This window comes from Stigmatopora nigra, chromosome 11 (assembly GCF_051989575.1).
Source record: "Stigmatopora nigra isolate UIUO_SnigA chromosome 11, RoL_Snig_1.1, whole genome shotgun sequence".
In the NCBI taxonomy this organism is placed as follows: domain Eukaryota; kingdom Metazoa; phylum Chordata; class Actinopteri; order Syngnathiformes; family Syngnathidae; genus Stigmatopora; species Stigmatopora nigra.
Window position 1 is genome coordinate 12,900,983 of NC_135518.1, and position 18,771 is coordinate 12,919,753.

Below are 18,771 nucleotides of genomic sequence, written 5' to 3' on the forward strand. Positions count from 1 at the left end.
CCAGATTTGGCCCCCGGGCCTCCACTTTGACACAGAGTATAGATGCTCTTATTTCTTTAAAACTCAATGGATTAAAACTGAAATATTGGCAAACACCTACTTTATACAACAACAAAAACTGAAAACTTCCTTATTATTTCCTATTCCCGTTCATTTTTACATTCTAATCCAAATTTCCAGCTACCATATAAAGCCCAGACTATTATATAACAGCCATTCAAAATAATAGGTGATTACTCTCCTATCCAAATAATCCTTTGTGTACCATTCAGACGCAGAAGTCTTTGCACTCCCAACCAGATTGAGTGGATGTGTGTAAATAGTAACACTGCCCATTCGTGTATGTGTGTGTGTGTGTGTGTGTGCATAGTATTTCTCAAGGGACCTTGCTAATGTGTCACTTCCATGCCTCATTTCTTTCAATTATGGCAGCTGGACTGGCCTGGCCAGCCCACCAGTGGTCCGCTGACGGGCCCATATGGGTCCCATCACCGTTTATCGGCCACACACTTGTGAGAATAGAGGAAAAAAAAGACCCCGACATGACATATTGCGTCAAAAAAAGCGATGACACAATGCACAATTTGCTTGGCTTTTGTCATTTATTGAGCAGGTGACTTTAACTTCAATTTAATGTCTTTTCAGCCTCCAATTATTTCAGAAATTCGTTTAAAAAACAATTTGTAAATTATATCTGATGCTGTAGTGCATGGGGTAGGGAACCTATGGCTCGGGAGCGATATGTGGCTCTTTTTTTGGGCGTATATGGCTTTTTAAATCATAATTTATGGCTCGGGAGCTATATGTGGCTCATTTGATGGGTTTATATGGCTTTTTAAATCATATTTTTTCTTTATTAGACTCTTCTGAATGCATTATGTCATTGATTAGCAACAGTGAAATAATATTTTCAAAATAATTCAAACTTTTTTTACTTTGAAAGTGGTGAAATGAATAGGAAATGCTCACATTTCCATGTATTTTTACTTTTAAATTCCGATTATGGCCTTCAAGGAATAATGTAGCGGCTGCCCAAATATTGAAATGATAAATTAAAAGTCCTCCTTAATCATCTCCAACTCTCGGGTGGGAATCGTCTCATTGTTCGGAGTTGATTTAGCACGCCGTTCGTCATCACGCATTTTTCCCCCCGGTGGTTTTTTTTCCGACCTCCGATTAATTAACATGATCCAGAAATAGGTAGAATGCAAATGGCGGAGGCCTCTTTTGTTGGCCTTTGTTGTCGCAAATTATTTAATTGGGTCTCTCCGATTGTGAGCGGACAACAGAAAGGAAGACGGGCTATTGTGGGCCTCGTTGCGAGTCACAATACGCTATCAAATTCAATTCCCATCAAAACGTCAGGCTGCCCGAGAGCCCGCGGCGGCCCCCCTTTAGATTAATGAAGATCTGCATCAAGGCAAAAAAAAAAAAGCGCTAGTTCTGAGATGGGAGCGTTTTTTGTGTGTTTTTTTTCTTCTCTCTCCCTAAATAAAAGACCCCTTCACCAAGAACAAAGGAGGCCCTGAAAAGGGACGGGATGTTCGGAGAGGATGAAATACAACAAAACAAAAGACTTTGGCGTGGGGAGGGAGGGAGGGAGGGAGGAGGTTGGCGAGGTACACTGGGGAGACCCACACTTTTTTGGGGGGGTTTGGTTTTGTTTTGGTTTTGTTTTTTTTTCTTTTCTAGTCACTTGATTTGCCTAATTCTGTCAACAAGTTGAATTAAAGTAAAAATAACTAGATACACCTTACAAATGTTATATTTTTGGAGATTTTTTTCTGTATTCATTTAAGGAGCACGGAAAAAATGTAAAAAATATATTTTCATTTGAGAGGTTGAATTAAGATTTATAAAACTCCTCAGAACGACAAATTAAGGCTCAAAAACTATTTTTTTCGCATAAAAGCTGTATTTGTAGCTACAAAAAAATGACTACATTGAGGCTTATATGCGCATAAATTTGACTTGATATTCACATAACGCAAGACAATGTGGCTGATATGTTAATTTCTTTCAAAATAGAGAAAAGATAAACTCATAAAACGCTAAACAAAATGTATTTTGACGTCTGTGAATGGAATTCAAGAAAAAAAACTTCCAAAAAACATGAAAAAACGCACAAAAAACTGCCATTGCTCACTCAGGGCGCCTCCATCTTACTGTAGTTAAATATACTCTGATTGCGAGTAGCCTTGATACATGTCTTCGTAGTGTTTACAATGTCAGCACTTCTCATGTGACTTTTTTTTTTCATTCTAGTTCTTGTTCGAAAGTGACAACTGTTGCAGTAACATGAACCATCGAAAGAATCGAGATATTTCGACTGCAGAAGCAATATGGCTGCTACAACATCTTCAACATCTGGTAAGAAAATTGTCATTTCTGTCAATGAAAAGCATCAGTTTCTCGTCAAGATAAACTTATTTCCTATTTTATATATTTATATATTCAACCAAAAAATGTGCAGTCCAACGGACCATGTTTTTGGTTCAGATAAGTATCTCAGAAATACCATTTGTGTAGATTTTTCTTAAGATTTTCCCTTCAAAGTAACATATTAAAACCTATTAAAACCATGAATATGGAGGTTAAAATTTTGAATCAGGGGGAGGCTTATACGAGAGAAATTTTCAACTTTAATGATTTTAAGGCAATTTTAAGAGTATGGCTTATACACTGGCAGCTAATATGCCAGAAAATACGGTATTGCAGTTAAAACTATGAATCTAAAGGTGGAAATTGGGAATCATTGGGCGGCTTATACGAGGGAAATTTACAATTTCTACGATTTTAAGCCAATTTTAAGGCTTATAATAACCAAGGTGGCTTATATTCGAAAAAATACAGTTGTCGATTTGATACTTTTGTCCGTCCAAACTTGTCCTACCTTTTTTTTGTAAGAAAAAAATACAATCTTAAAAGGTTTCGCTTTAAAGCTTTTCACGCCAACTTTCCCCAAGATTCCAGATTTTAAAAATAGTCCCCTTCTAACCATTGATAAAACAGATTCATATTTCCCAGTAGCAAACATGCAGTATTCCACCTGCCACTTTAATATCATGCATTAAAGCATTTCAAGATTTCCAAAAGCGATGGCCACGACAAAAGGCCCCAAAAAAAAAAAAAAAAAAAACGAAACCACAACGTCCGGTGCCACCAAAGCGTAAGTCTGGTTCTCATTCCGCTCTTGTCGCTTCCCGTGGGCCGCCATATTTACTTCATTTCCCGCCATTCATAGACGCTGCTCGCCAGACCGGAACGTTCCAGCTGCCACCTCAACATCTCATTATTTTGGCGAGGAGGGGGGAAATATCAAGCTTGTATCGTCCCCGATAAATAATTCGCCGCCGTATAATGTATCGGACTGAAACATATTTCCAGGAGGGCGGTAGGGTTAAAATGCCAATCTCAACTCCTTTTTATTTATTTCATTTGATTGTATTTCGCCCCCAAGACAGAGATTTCCATATATAGAGTGACCGTGGCTAGCGTATGTCCTCCCATATTGCTGTCATAGATTGGAAAAGAGGACGGCTAACCTGTGGGCAATCAGCTTTACGCATTATTGCAATGGCTATCCATTTGCAGTAGCAAAAAACGACCGAAAAAGAGAAAACTGAAGTTTTTATTTATTTATTTCTATATCCAAGCGAGTGACAAACATTACTCTTTAATGCAGTTTTGTCCAAACGTATCCTTATCCCCGATTGGAAGGTATTTATCTACTTGAAAGCGGTAAAAACGCTCGCCACGGGGGAGGATTTCTTTTAATGGACTACAATAGGCTAGATTTTTTGGGTTAGATAGTAGAACCCGAGCCGTATATTCATAGGAAATTGTTTATCTTTTAAGCGAAGGCCCGGGCTAAAGCCGCCTTGACAAAAGCGCTTCAACTTCTGAAATGATCTTTTTTATATATTTTTTTTTTGCGGAATTCCCGACAGGTGCTTTAGGAATATCAATCTAAGGTGGAAGGAGATGTCACAAAATGTGAATACAAACGACGTTAGAGATATAAGGGGAGAAGCCCCCCCACCCAAAAAAAAACGCAACACCCCCCGTGGGAGTTAAACGTCCCCCCCAGTTTGCTATTCACACCGGGCTACATTGTGGCCACCTCTCTTGTGGGGTCCTTATGACGCCCCCCTTTTACTTTTTCCCATCTTGTAGCAGAGGCCAGCATCTGGGGAAACAATGTAGAAGATGGGTGGGAGGTTGGTATGGGGGGGCTGGGGGGGTCTTTGCTCTCTGAACGCCGCTCACAGGAAACAGGGACAATAAATCAATAGACTGTCCTCTCTGCCAGGGGCCAAATGTAAACAAATTGAAAAGGACGCAGAACAAAACAGATTGGCCAGTGAAACACACAAACTCGATGGGGGGAATTGCCACAAGGAGACCCCCCTCCTTACTCTTGGGGGGGGGGGGGGGGGGGACTTTTTTGGGGGGGGGGATGCCACTTGTAGCATGTTTCGCTCTGTTTAGGCTGTGCGATTGCTTTTGACTGACTGTTTTTCGTTTTTATTTTGAAGGGAGATCTGTGGACTTGGGTTTGTAGCGGATAATGGATTTTTCTATTTAATAAGAAATACCTAAATAGTTTTTGTTATGATATATAATGATATAATTCGTTGACAGAAAATGTTGAGTTCAGAGTGTTGGCTAAAAAAAATGACTGAATCCAGGGCTTATATGCGCATTAATCATACTCCATAATGCAATACATTATGGTCATTTATTTTGAAATAGAGCAATGATAAACAGATCAAACTTTTTTATTTTGACATCTATGAATGATATTCAAGAAAAAAACTTCCTGGTTGTACTTAAAACCATGAATATGGAGGTGATATTTTTTAATTAGGGGATTTTATGCGAGATAAATAGTAAAATTCAACAGTTTTAAGGGCTTATACGCAGCTTATATGCGAGAAAATATGATTTTTGAGCGAGGTGATAATAATGGATGCATCTTTTAAGTATGTTTTCCGTCCAATGCAATACAGGGTCTCTATATTCCTGCTTTTATTGTCTTAAAGCACACACCAATTTCATGTAGTCGCAAAATTGTCATTTTTGCTACCCGTTTCCATTGGAGATGTTAAAAGTATTAATCAGTGATTCTAGTTGTACTTTTAGCACTCATCCCTCCGTTCAACCCCCAACGTTTTGCGGCACAAATAGCAAAATTGTTGCAATAGTGTTATAGGCTTTAACAAACTTTGACCTCCGTGAGCATCTTTTCAAAGTAAACATCCGAAGGTGGCGTCTAATTCTCCTTGATGGGCCACAAAACTTACCGCAATTAACAAATCCCCCTTTCCGCAATCCTAAAAACGCGAGAATCTCTCATCGCCTTTTTATCACACCCCTTCATATTTGAAGGAGGTGGAATTTTGCGCGGCGCATTTACCGAGCAGAACTAATGCTACGTAAGTCTAGAGTAATGAGCGGGCCCGGGGGACGTCGTCTAAATGAAGATTTTACAGCAATTTTCGGCACGCCCGCCATTGCATTGCCAATCCCGCCGCCTTAAGTGTATTTGTTTAACAGGTGCCGAGAGACGAAAGAGGCTGTCGCCGTGTCTGCTTTTATTAATTTGCGGCATCGCGCTGGTGGGCGGGAAAAGGGGGAGTCGACAAACACTAATCAAAAGGTGGAGAGTGGCTTGATTCCGTCATTGAACTCGTGTACTCTCGCTTCATTTGCAAACTAATGATTGTGAACCCCCGCAATCTGTTTGAGGTCAGCTTCTGTGTATTTTGGTTACGCTTGGCTATTAGCATCACTGAAAGCTTCAGATGTGTCAAAGACCCCCCCTCCCTCAGTGATAGTCACCTACTTTAATTTCCCCGCAGGCTTCCAAATTCAACTAAAAATCACAAGCTGTTTTGTTGGCAATCCTTTGTGGCTCATAATGAATCTAATGAATATAAAGAGAGGCGAAGGGGAGCCCCCGCATAAAGGGGGGACGGCCGGGGGTCAACGGGATAGAGGCGAATACATTTCAACCACCGCTGTGTTGCTTTTACTCGGCGATTTGTGACCCCGCACAATGGGACAATGCCGGCTGTTTTGCTCCCCTTAATTTGCCTTTGTGTTTCTACCCTCATCTCTTTCAGCACCCGGCGCTAAAAGTCAGCGGTCCGGAGGAGGGGGGCCGAAAAAAGCACTGACCGACCGCACGGGAGAGGGAAAAGGGACTCGGACAGGGGTTCGATAAGCATCAAAGCGCTTCCTGTGGATGCACGTGAGTATAAGTTGTACTGGCCAGTGAAAGAGAAATATATAGTAAGTGGAAATTGTGAATTAGGGGAGTCTTATATAAGAGAAATTTTACAAATCAACAATTTTTAAGGGAATTCTAAGGGTGCGGCTTATACGCAGGGGAGGCTTATATGCGAGTAAATACGGTAAATTTGACATTTTTCACCCATGTGGCATCTATTCACTTTTATTTTACAGTCATATTAATTTATTGTGAATTTTATTGATTTTTTAAAAGTTTTTTTTCTAATACGCAAGAAAATATATGATATGTTATGCTACATCTTACATTAAAGTTCCACTAAAATAGGTGATGACGGACAAAATAGGCACCTGTTAATGTCACATATTGGCAGTTTTTGGATAACTATAGCCTAAAAAATAAATGAAAAAAATTGAAACATAATGAGTCGCAGGCCCATCCAAATACCCAAAAAATTGCGACCTAAATTCGGTAAAATTTGATAAAATACGGTAAACGCTTTGTTTGACGACCAATATGGCTTCAATGGTCAAGACCGGCCCAAAACGTGACCTCCCTTTTAAAATGAATCCAAGGCAGTGAAAGCGTTAAAATCCAGCGAGCATGTGCGCGACTTGTTTGGCACATAAATTAAAGCGCCTCATCAGATAAGCGGCAAAAGGCCAGCGAAGGTGGCGCCACGCGGCGGTGTCAAACCCCCCCTGTGATCCCCAGGGCCCATCAGGTGTCGGGATCAAATCACCCAGACTTTCATTCCCAAAAAAAACACCGTTCAACTATGCCAATGTCCACAAATCGCACTTAAAAACTTTCAGCAGCCCCCCAATTGAAAAGTTGTAACTTATTAGTGGTCCGTGGTAGTACGCTTCCCGCTCCCAGTAATGATTTCCATTCATAAAGACGCGTGGCGCTCCCCTCTACCTGGCAACCCGTCTCTGCGTGCAAAAGATTGCTATTATGAAGCTTCCAATCCCGGGGATAAACATCTCTCCACTTTTGAAGTTTGCCAGCACGAGGCGAGCATATTTTAGCGGCGTCTCGACTTAAGCTATCGCTCGCCACATCTCATTTTTTTTACATACATTGTTCAACTTTAATGGGGATCTCATTTGTGTTATCAGCTTACAGGGCAGTAAGTAATAATTTGCATGGCTGCCCTAAGCAAATATGCCTCCATAAGCATCCCGTGCTATAGTAGACATGAGGATGGATTAGCCCACATATTGGCTATGCCCCGCCGGTCAGTGGTTTAAAGGAGCAGAACAGATTTCACTTTAGTTTAGTGACTATCGTTCTACCTGGAGATGCCGTCGTTGATTAAAGTTAAATGATCGGGCCTATAATAGCAAAATACAAGGGATTCTACAAAGATGATCAAGGAAACATGAGTTTTAGGAGTCGTGTTTTCATCGTGGAAACGACTCGGTCTTAAGGTATGTTAAACGGTTCTTTTGCGAAATAAGGCGATCTGAAGTCGAAGTTTTGCACCCTAAATTCGGCTTGAAAAAAGTCCAACGAAGGCATTGAGGGAAATCTGTTAAAATTGTTATATTCAGGCATCAAAATTCAAATATTATGGTTCATTCATTATCCCTAACGGTGTGTTTGAATGATGAAATATCGAGAAATACAAAAATTAGATGAATAAACATGCAATTTAAAAAAAAATAGCTACATTTAAAAACTAACAAACTGAATGAATTAGAAAAGAATTTCCAAACAATTTGGTTTTGAACTAAAATGTTTTAACCCTTACGCTGCTCCCATACAAAAATTCGGATCCAATTTTGACTGAAATCCAACCCATAACATTCTCCAAATACCCTAATTTACTTCCAACAAACACAAAAAAACAACAACTCTCTAAAACCCATCACATTCAAACCTAATTTCACTACCATTACCTACAACAACCCGAAAGGCCTCCAACCATCCCCTCAATCCAAAGAACTAAACGTCTATGTTCATCAGTGTTCGCCCAAAAAACAAATGAATCTCTCCCAGTCCGAATCCTTTCTACGCATCAACGTTCCAAATTTCCAGAAAGAAGAGGCGCTTCGCACGTGCCTAGATTGCGTCAGGCGTCTGTTTTTTTTTTTTTTTTCTGTGTGTGTGTGTGTGTTCCGCCTGTTCGCTTAGCAGACAGTTAATTGCCATAGTGGGCGGTTGTAGCGCTAGGAGCCTGATCTTAGGAATATGTCATATTTACTAATCGGACATGCCGATGCAAATAAAGTGTGACAGACTGTGACCAAGGCGGCGAGCGCATAAATACCCTTAACTTCAAAAATGTTCTTGGCGCCGAAAAGAACGCCGTATAAAAGGACTCCCGTTTATCGCTTTATTTATTTTGTTCGGCTATTTCTGTTGGCGGGCCGACGTGACAAAAGCCGAGATAAAAATAATTTAAAAAACGGCAATCGCAGAGGGAGGACGCCAAATTGTGTTTTGGCGTGTATAGACGCCGACGCCGCGCTAGGTGGGAATCGTGTGTTAGAGTCCTCTTGTTAAGTGATATGTTAGACGCCTGGTCAATCGAATTTATATTCCTGGAAGGCTTTTTAATTTGCAAAAAAAGGCGCCGGATATCTGACAGGAGGGCACACACAGCCTCTCTTTCGGCTAGAAAAATATAATAAAAAGTTTGTCCGCTGAGATTGATTGCAGTTGTAAAGATTTTGCATCAAAGCGCCGCTGATTAGAACACGCCGATGGCGGCTCATTTGCATCGTGGCGTTCTTAATACGGAAATAATATCAATGCAAAGTGTATTAATAACAACGTAGCGAGCTGTCGTTTAATCAATGAAAACAAATCATACACCCTGGCCCCTGATTATCTCCCGGACGAATATTAATGCGGCAGTCCGAATCAATGTCGGCTAGGGTTGAATATGTTTATACTCAGATCAATTCTACGAGTTATGAGAGCAATTCGCCAACACAAAAAAAGCTACTACTCGAGTTATTTTACATCCAAACAAGAGGACACTAAAATTTCAATTATATTCACTTTGTCTGGTTATTAATTAGACGGGATGTGAGAGGCTCATTGTGTGTTATTATTCTCTGGAAAGTGACATTAGTATGTAGCGCACTACGTAGAGGGGGGGGAGCCCGTCTTTGATTTGCCAGGTAATAGCGACGAGCCCCCGACACCGATTCTTTATTTCATTATTTGATAAGGAGGTCTCTAATGAAAATATCAGCCGGCAGCAAGACGCGTTTGTGCTGGGCGTGAAAAGCAAAAGTGGCTCGGAGGAGGAGGACGGTGGCAAGCGGCCAATTACCTACTGACTGCGCTACATTCACTCAAACGGGGAAACGCACCTGCTGGGCTAATGGAGGTCCGATGTAGTAGTAAGCGCTCATCGGTAATGAAAGACAACAAAAAAATAATAAATAAATACACTGGCATTTATCTGATATTGCTAAGCTTGAACCTAAAAAAATATTTAATATTTTTTCAGTGTTTTTCCTGTACTTGTTTGGCTTAAACTTATTTAGATCAGATAAAAAATGGTGATACCGTATTTTCTCGCATATAAGTCGCACTTAAAATTGCCTTTAAATTATCAAATTTGACAATTTCTCTCATATAAGATTATTTTTTCACATATAAGCCGCCTCTACGTATAAGTCGCACCCTTAAAATTGCCTTAAAATGGTTAAAATTCACAATTTCCCTCGTATAAGCCTCCCCTGATTCACAATTTTCACCTCCATATTCATGCTTTTAATAGAGATTAAAAATGTGTTACCTCGAATTGAAAATTTAAAAAAAAAACATTGCACGTAGTATTTCTGAGATTCTGCACATAGAAAAATTCAAAAAGGAAGTCATGTGAGCAGTACAACTAGAAATTATGTCCTTACCAGTTTTGTTTGTCATCCCTAGGTACGATAACGGCACCCTGAGCAAGCTATGGCAGGCACAAGTAAGTAATATTTTTCACGTTTTATACACAATACATTTTTTTTACTTGAATAATATTCATGGACATCAAAATTAATTTGTCTTACATTACGGCACTCCGTCATTGTCACCTTACAGTTTCCTGCATATCAACTCTAATTTGTGCGCATATAAGCCTCACCCTCTATCCAATCATCATTTTTTTAATCAACAAATACTTCATATACCCGATAAAATACATTAAAATGCCTCAAGACGATATACGAGACAAAACTCGAGCATTTTAAATGGCCCAAAAACTCCTTAAAACAAATTCCTGACTGAATCCGTATGAGGTAAACGCCCCCCCGGGGGGTTGAAAATGACCTCCCGGATCAGGCAGCGTTCCCCCATTTGGGCATCTTTCAGCAGAAACCCGCCGGAGGCTATCCGTCCGTCCGGCATGCCAAATCAGCGAACAATAACACAGCGACTATCAGTTACGTCTTTCAGCCGTAATCTCCCCGCACGCATGAAGAGCATCTTTTTGCTTCCTCGCGCATTCCTCGCCGTTTTTTGACACCGCCATCGCGTCGTTTGGACTTTTTTGTGCATAAGGTGGCCTATCAGTTACTCTCCGAAGGTGATACGTGTGGAAAGAACAATGCCGCTAGCGTCAAAAGACTATTACACAGTTTATTTTTTTTTTTTTTTTAAAGAATTGATATGATCGAGATGAATGTGACAGTATGGAAACTGTCTTTTTTTTAGACTTTATCTTGTAGATTTGCACATTTTTATTCTCCGAGGTTGATGTGTGTCAGATTAGGCGCTCAGCCGTGTTTTCATTTTCACTCGGATGGCTTTGAAAATAAAGACACAGCGTTTAAATCAAATCGGGTCGCCGGGGAAACATTGCGCATCGGATACGAGGGACGATAGCGTCGGGTTAATCTTTAGCTGGGCCGCGTTAACATTAATGCGGAGGAAGGGGTTGACATGTGACGCTTGATTTAAAATAATAATAAATTAAAATAATAATAAATTAATTCTGGTACTCTTCATTGACAGTTTGCTTTGGTTTTCTTAGCCGTTGTCTTTCAGATAATGTGATTTTTTTTTAAAAAATAATTATGTATTTTGTTTTATATATGCTTGTGTTCAGGATAGCTAGAAAATGAATGGAGAACAGACACAGAAAAATAAATTGTAGACATTAATAGATATTTAATAAGTAAGTTAATACATATATACATGAATAAATAAGCGTGTTGCTGAAATATATAACGCAAAAAGTGATCCAATGCTGAGGTTAAAGGTCATAAAATAAGTTTGCGATAACTAAATGAATCAAAAGACTGTTATTTAACTTGCTGAATATGCTTGGAAAATTAAACAGATGATGTTATGATAATTTTAGGAAACGAGGTCAAGGAGGTCGGGGAAAAAAGCAATAATGATTATGATCAAATTTGCAAAATATGGTTGTAATATGACTACATTTTGAGGTCAGAGAAGAAATTTTACTGTAACATTCTTTCATTGACTCTGCTTTAAATTTGGTTGCTTAGGCATAAGTCCCCCCTCACTGAGTGCTTGACTAGTTTCTATTAACCACATTAAAACACTGAAAGCATGTGAAACACTAAAACTTGTACAAAATGGGTCTTACAATGCTTCTTTCTCAACATTCTTAGCCAAAAAGCCACATTACAAAAGCCTTAAACAGACTCATCGTCTATTAATTTGCGTAGAAAGGTGAAAGCCACTCGTTGTTCTAACGTTGTCCCACTTTATCCAGGCAAACGGCAGCTTTGTCCACCTCCCCCCTGGTGGTGGGGGGGTTCACTTTTGCTCAGTTCGCCGGCATGCACCCGAGAAGCCGTGATGGTGTCTCCGGGGTCGTCCAAAGCGGGCAAATCAGCGCGCATTAAGACGGGGTTCGCACAATGGCTCACAATGGCTTGCATAAACACTATTTAGCGCCATTGACGGGGCATTGAAGAGATGGGCGTCTACCGGCCATTGCCGCAAAGCCGGCGCATTGTGGCGAGGTGAAAAGAAGTCTAATGAACAGGAAGCCTTATTTGAGAGAGCTGACAGTAACCGTACAACGGGCGCTTTGTGGCCTTGCCACCGAGCCTGTGGGTCTCTGCATTAGGAGAAGTGATGAGAACACAACCTGAAAAGACACACTGGGCCCTTGGACCGCTGGTAAATGAGGGACTGCACAATAATAGAGGCTGCCCAAGGGGGAAAAGGGGGGCGGGCGGGGGGGTGCCGTTACACACCAATATCACTGCAGCACCTTCACCCGGAGCTCCAAGTTTACAACATCAGCCAATGTTAAAAAAAAAAAAAAAAAAAAAGCTATCTGAGACGCCGTGTACATCAAAAAAACCCGTTTCGGGGAACTTTGAAGTACATTCCGGTTAGGAGTCTCCATTTCAAATGTCGCAGTTAAAATGTCATACATTTCAAATGATATCAAAGTCTGCAGGGGACTTGGCAACTCTGGAACTCTCAGGAAGAGAAGACTAACCCTTCCCCATTAATACAACCCCCCCCTCCCCCCCCCCCCCCCACACACACCACCACCACACCTCAAGCTTCATCAATCTACCACAAAGGGATGACATCAGCAATACGCACTGTGCCTTTAAGCAATAAGCCTTATTTACTGATGAGATAAGTCTCCCCCCCATCTATTGCCCCCCTTCCCTCACCCCTCAGGCCATTGTCTCCCACTTTCCCTCTCAGGCTAAAAAAAAAAAAAATCAAACGGCACTTTTTTTGGAAGGTGGCGAACCGTGGACCGGGATTTAAGGCTGGTATTAAGTATGCTAAAAAAAGGGGTCTTTTATGCCTGTTTTTAGGAAAAGTGACTAATTTCAAATGCTAATAATGGACAAACAATTATTTGAACAATTGAGACTCGTGTAATATTTTTTGAGTGGTAGTACGTGTAGTTTATTCATGATAAGGCTTGATAATATTTAACAAATTAATACAATTTGATCTGATTTAAATAAGTGTAATGCTACTTTACTGAGCTGCAATATTTTTTTATTTAAAATACCGTATTTTACTGTATTGCAAATTGTCCAATTCAACGATTTTAAGGCAATTTTAAGGGTGCGACTTATATACGAGAAAATGTTCTCCCTTTGAAATTGTTTTATTTTACAGTCACATTAATTCATTGTAAATTTAATTTTAAAAAAACAAAGTTTTCCCTTGAATACTGTCACTAATACAAAATAGGGATTAACATTCTATTTTAAAATGTTACTACTTGCAGTGTAAATCCATCCACACATTATTTTTTACTCTTTCTGACATTCTTCCCCAAGATATAGCAAATCATAATAAAATGTCAATGTGCACAATCTTCCAAGTTTTCCAATGAAAACTCTGACATCCCTTACATGCCGCCTAAAAACATTTTTTTTTCAACATGACTGAAGCCTTCACTTTTACAAGAGTCTCAGTATGGCTTCTTGTATTTATGACCAAAAAGTTCCACATCAACAAAGTCTAAGCATCCTCAAAAACCACCCTATTTTTAACAAGACATTTTTTTTCCGCTGTGATCACATGCCATTCAAAGCAGCGCCATTTTGTTGTTTGTTTGGCTTTGCCGCCATACGCGCTCCCCGTCACGTCAAGCCTTAGGAACTTGTCACAAAATCCACTTTGTAGTGGCGTCTCCAAAAAGCGCGTCAAGGTCTCTCGGGGCCATCTAACGAGTCGGGAAGAATTCCGATTCTCCTCAATTCAAGGGCACCTGCCCAAATCCTCCCAACAAGTTAACACATCCTAACTTGCCACTATTTCCACACTCAATTTATTCCCATTTATCACCGCGAAACCCCCCCAAAAAACCCTAACAAAAGCAAAAATGACATTACCCATGCGACCTTAAACAATTCCCATCATCTTGCATTTTTTTTCTTCCACAGTACAACCGCCGATGGAGCCTCCCTTTAAGTGACACCATCATTATCATTGTGGCGTCCATTGTGGCTCAACTCCATCCATTTAAAACCCCTTAAATGGCAGAATTATAAACAGGTATCCTCCTTCCGCTTCATAATACTTATTGTGCTAAACTTGTGTGTCTTTGCTATCAGGCGACAAGCAGGAGGAATAATATGCTGACTGTGATGTAGATAGTAAGCCAAACCACCCCCCACCCCTCGCCCAATCCCCTTCATTGTGAAGACCACCCCCCACGCCGGGTGTGGATGCTTGGTCAGGTGCCCCAGCTGCCACCACGAGGTCCCCCTGGCTGCCACCCTGACATGGCGACACAAAGTAATCACCCATCGCGCTGTTTAATCACTGAAACAAGTGCTTCTTTACTCAAGCCCCCTCCCCTAAAAAAAGCAAATGAGAAGCCCATCTCCCTTCTGTCAATATCCCCCCACCCAGTCTCATTATCTTCTTGGATTGCACATCCTCACTGTCAGATAAACAGAGTGGAAAATTAAGATTAAAAATATGGTAATTTGATCTGAAGCGGCAGGCCGCCCTATTCTCGCTGGGCTATTATACTATTGATTGACCCCCCCTCTGCCCCCCCTCTTAAAATTCCATCTCTATTTTTCAATGTAAACTTTAATCTATTTGCAAGGCAACAATTCAGCTCCCGGGGGGGCTTTTTGAGTGTAAGTAACCATTTAATATGACGCTGGCTCAACACTCACTGGTTTTAATGAATTGTCTAAATCTCATTGTGTGTGTATTCGTGTGTATATGTGTGTGTTGTAGTACTTGAGCAGCCAAATGCGCAGCTCATCCATTCTGGGCTCATCCCTTCTATCCGCAGTTATGTGATGCTGCTTGCTAATTGAGCCGCTAATGACAAAAATCACATTGTAATTGGGCTGCTGTCATTATTGTGCCACTGACATGTTAAATTAAGCAAAGACGCCGATGAACGTGTAGTCGACTTGTCAATTGGAGTCGCTCGATTCAAGTGAAATGACAAAGGAGAGTGAGAATGACCGTTTATTGGATGATATTACGTTATCTTGTACTTCATTTAAATGTCATGTTATATAGAACACAATATAACAGTGGCGGTCTGTGAATTTTCTAGTGACGCCTTCAGCTGTCGGAATCAATCCAACACTTAAAAACGGTTTTATGGCTATAAAACCTCGATTGCGGCTACAGCTGCGAGACAAGAAATCATCAATAATAACCTCATACAATTGAAATGTAAAAAATAACATAGTATAGTAAGGCTTTTTTTCTTAAAAAAACGACATAGTATAGTAAGGCTTGTTTTCTTAAAAAAACGACATAGTATAGTAAGGCTTGTTTTCTTAAAAAAAACGACATAGTATAGTAAGGCTTTTTTTCTTAAAAAACGACATAGTATAGTAAGGCTTTTTAATCGCAAAAAAATGACATAGTATAGTAAGGCTTTTTTTCTTAAAAAACGACATAGTATAGTAAGGCTTTTATTCTTAAAAAACGACATAGTATAGTAAGGCTTTTTTTCTTAAAAAACGACATAGTATAGTGAGGCTTTTTTTTCTTAAAAAAACGACATAGTATAGTAAGGCTTTTATTCTTAAAAAACGACATAGTATAGTAAGGCTTTTTTTCTTAAAAAACGACATAGTATAGTAAGGCTTTTATTCTTAAAAAATGACATAGTATAGTAAGGCTTTTATTCTTAAAAAACGACATAGTATAGTAAGGCTTTTTTTCTTAAAAAAACGACATAGTATAGTAAGGCTATTTTTCTTAAAAAACGACATAGTATAGTAAGGCTTTTTTTCTTAAAAAACGACATAGTATAGTAAGGCTTTTTTTCTTAAAAAACGACATAGTATAGTAAGGCTTTTTTTTTTTAAAAAACGACATAGTATAGTAAGGCTTTTATTCTTAAAAAACGACATACTATAGTAAGGCTTTTTTTTCTTAAAAAACGACATAGTATAGTAAGGCTTTTTTTTCTTAAAAAACGACATAGTATAGTAAGGTTTTTTATCGCAAAAAAACGACATAGTATAGTAAGGCTTTTTATCGCAAAAAAACGACTTAGTATAGTAAGTCTTTTTTTCCGCAAAAAAACGACATAGTATAGTAAGGCTTTTTATTGCAAAAAAAACGACATAGTATAGTAAGGCTTTTTATCGCAAAAAAATGACATAGTATAGTAAGGCTTTTTTTCCGCAAAAAAACGACATAGTATAGTAAGGCTTTTTATCGCAAAAAAACGACATAGTATAGTAAGGCTTTTTATCGCAAAAAACGACATAGTATATATAGTAAGGCTTTTTTTTTCTTAAAAAAAGACATAGTATAGTAAGGCTTTTATTCTTAAAAAACGACATAGTATAGTAAGGCTTTTTATCGCCAAAAACGACATAGTATAGTAAGGCTTTTATTCTTAAAAAAACAACATAGTATAGTAAGCCTTTTTTCTTAAAAAACGACATAGTATAGTAAGGCTTTTTATCGCAAAAAAAGACATAGTATAGTAAGGCTTTTTATCGCAAAAAAAACGACATAGTATAGTAAGGCTTTTTTTCTTAAAAAACGACATACTATAGTAAGGCTTTTTTTTCTTAAAAAAACGACATAGTATAGTAAGGCTTTTATTCTTAAAAAACGACATAGTATAGTAAGGCTTTTTTTCTTAAAAAACAACATAGTATAGTAAGGCTTTTTTTCTTAAAAAACGACATAGTATAGTAAGGCTTTTTTTCCGCAAAAAAACGACATAGTATAGTAAGGCTTTTTATCGCAAAAAAAACGACATAGTATAGTAAGGCTTTTTATCGCAAAAAAACGACATAGTATAGTAAGGCTTTTTTTCCGCAAAAAAACGACATAGTATAGTAAGGCTTTTATCGCAAAAAAACGACATAGTATAGTAAGGCTTTTATTCTTAAAAAAACGACATAGTATAGTAAGGCTTTTATTCTTAAAAAACGACATAGTATAGTAAGGCTTTTTATCGCCAAAAACGACATAGTATAGTAAGGCTTTTATTCTTAAAAAAACAACATAGTATAGTAAGCCTTTTTTCTTAAAAAACGACATAGTATAGTAAGGCTTTTTATCGCAAAAAAACGACATAGTATAGTAAGGCTTTTTTTCTTAAAAAACGACATACTATAGTAAGGCTTTTTTTTCTTAAAAAAACGACATAGTATAGTAAGGCTTTTATTCTTAAAAAACGACATAGTATAGTAAGGCTTTTTTTCTTAAAAAACAACATAGTATAGTAAGGCTTTTTTTCTTAAAAAACGACATAGTATAGTAAGGCTTTTTTTCCGCAAAAAAACGACATAGTATAGTAAGGCTTTTTATCGCAAAAAAAACGACATAGTATAGTAAGGCTTTTTATCGCAAAAAAACGACATAGTATAGTAAGGCTTTTTTTCCGCAAAAAAACGACATAGTATAGTAAGGCTTTTATCGCAAAAAAACGACATAGTATAGTAAGGCTTTTATTCTTAAAAAAACGACATAGTATAGTAAGGCTTTTATTCTTAAAAAACGACATAGTATAGTAAGGCTTTTTATCGCCAAAAACGACATAGTATAGTAAGGCTTTTATTCTTAAAAAAACAACATAGTATAGTAAGCCTTTTTTCTTAAAAAACGACATAGTATAGTAAGGCTTTTTATCGCAAAAAAACGACATAGTATAGTAAGGCTTTTTTTCTTAAAAAACGACATACTATAGTAAGGCTTTTTTTTCTTAAAAAAACGACATAGTATAGTAAGGCTTTTATTCTTAAAAAACGACATAGCATAGTAAGGCTTTTTTTCTTAAAAAACGACATAGTATAGTAAGGCTTTTATTCTTAAAAAACGACATAGTATAGTAAGGCTTTTTTTCTTAAAAAACGACATAGTATAGTAAGGCTTTTATTCTTAAAAAATGACATAGTATAGTAAGGCTTTTTTTCCGCAAAAAAACGACATAGTATAGTAAGGCTTTTTATCGCAAAAAAAACGACATAGTATAGTAAGGCTTTTTTTCTTAAAAAACGACATACTATAGTAAGGCTTTTTTTTCTTAAAAAAACAACATAGTATAGTAAGGCTTTTTATCGCAAAAAAACGACATAGTATAGTAAGGCTTTTTTTCCGCAAAAAAACGACATAGTATAGTAAGGCTTTTATCGCAAAAAAACGACATAGTATAGTAAGGCTTTTATTCTTAAAAAAACGACATAGTATAGTAAGGCTTTTTTAAAAGTAAAAAACGACACAGTATAGTAAAGCTTTTGTTTATTAAAAATGACATAATATAGTAAGGATTCTTTCTTGTGGTCTCTTTGACAGGATGAAGTAGGTTTGGGACCAGCTTGGGATGAATCGTCGCCCCGACCGGTCGTCTTCGTATTGGCTTGGTATGTCATGTCATCTCGTCTTGTTGCACTGAAAAATGACAAAGTATAGTAAGGCTTCTTTTTTTTCCCTAAAAAAAAAGACATAGTATAGTTGTTGTTCATTCATTCTCCATATTACGCATCCTTGCCTGAGGGTAAGGTGTGGACAGCGTGGCGCAGTGGGTAAGTCACCTGTCTATCGCCTGGGAGGCCTGGGTTCAAATCCCGGGTCGGGACACATTTTCACTTAGTTGT

The 18,771-nt window shown here is 38.4% G+C and overlaps 1 long non-coding RNA gene across 1 annotated transcript in view; it reads left to right on the plus strand.

Moving 5' to 3' along the window:
* The window catches only part of LOC144204563 (uncharacterized), a 29,245-nt gene that overhangs the window by 9,381 nt on the left and 1,093 nt on the right, over nt 1-18,771 (plus strand). The window contains exons 3-7 of the long non-coding RNA XR_013327910.1: nt 2,266-2,370; nt 6,129-6,256; nt 10,154-10,193; nt 14,113-14,224; nt 18,470-18,537. This is a non-coding gene — a long non-coding RNA (uncharacterized LOC144204563). The remainder of the gene's footprint in view (nt 1-2,265; nt 2,371-6,128; nt 6,257-10,153; nt 10,194-14,112; nt 14,225-18,469; nt 18,538-18,771) is intronic.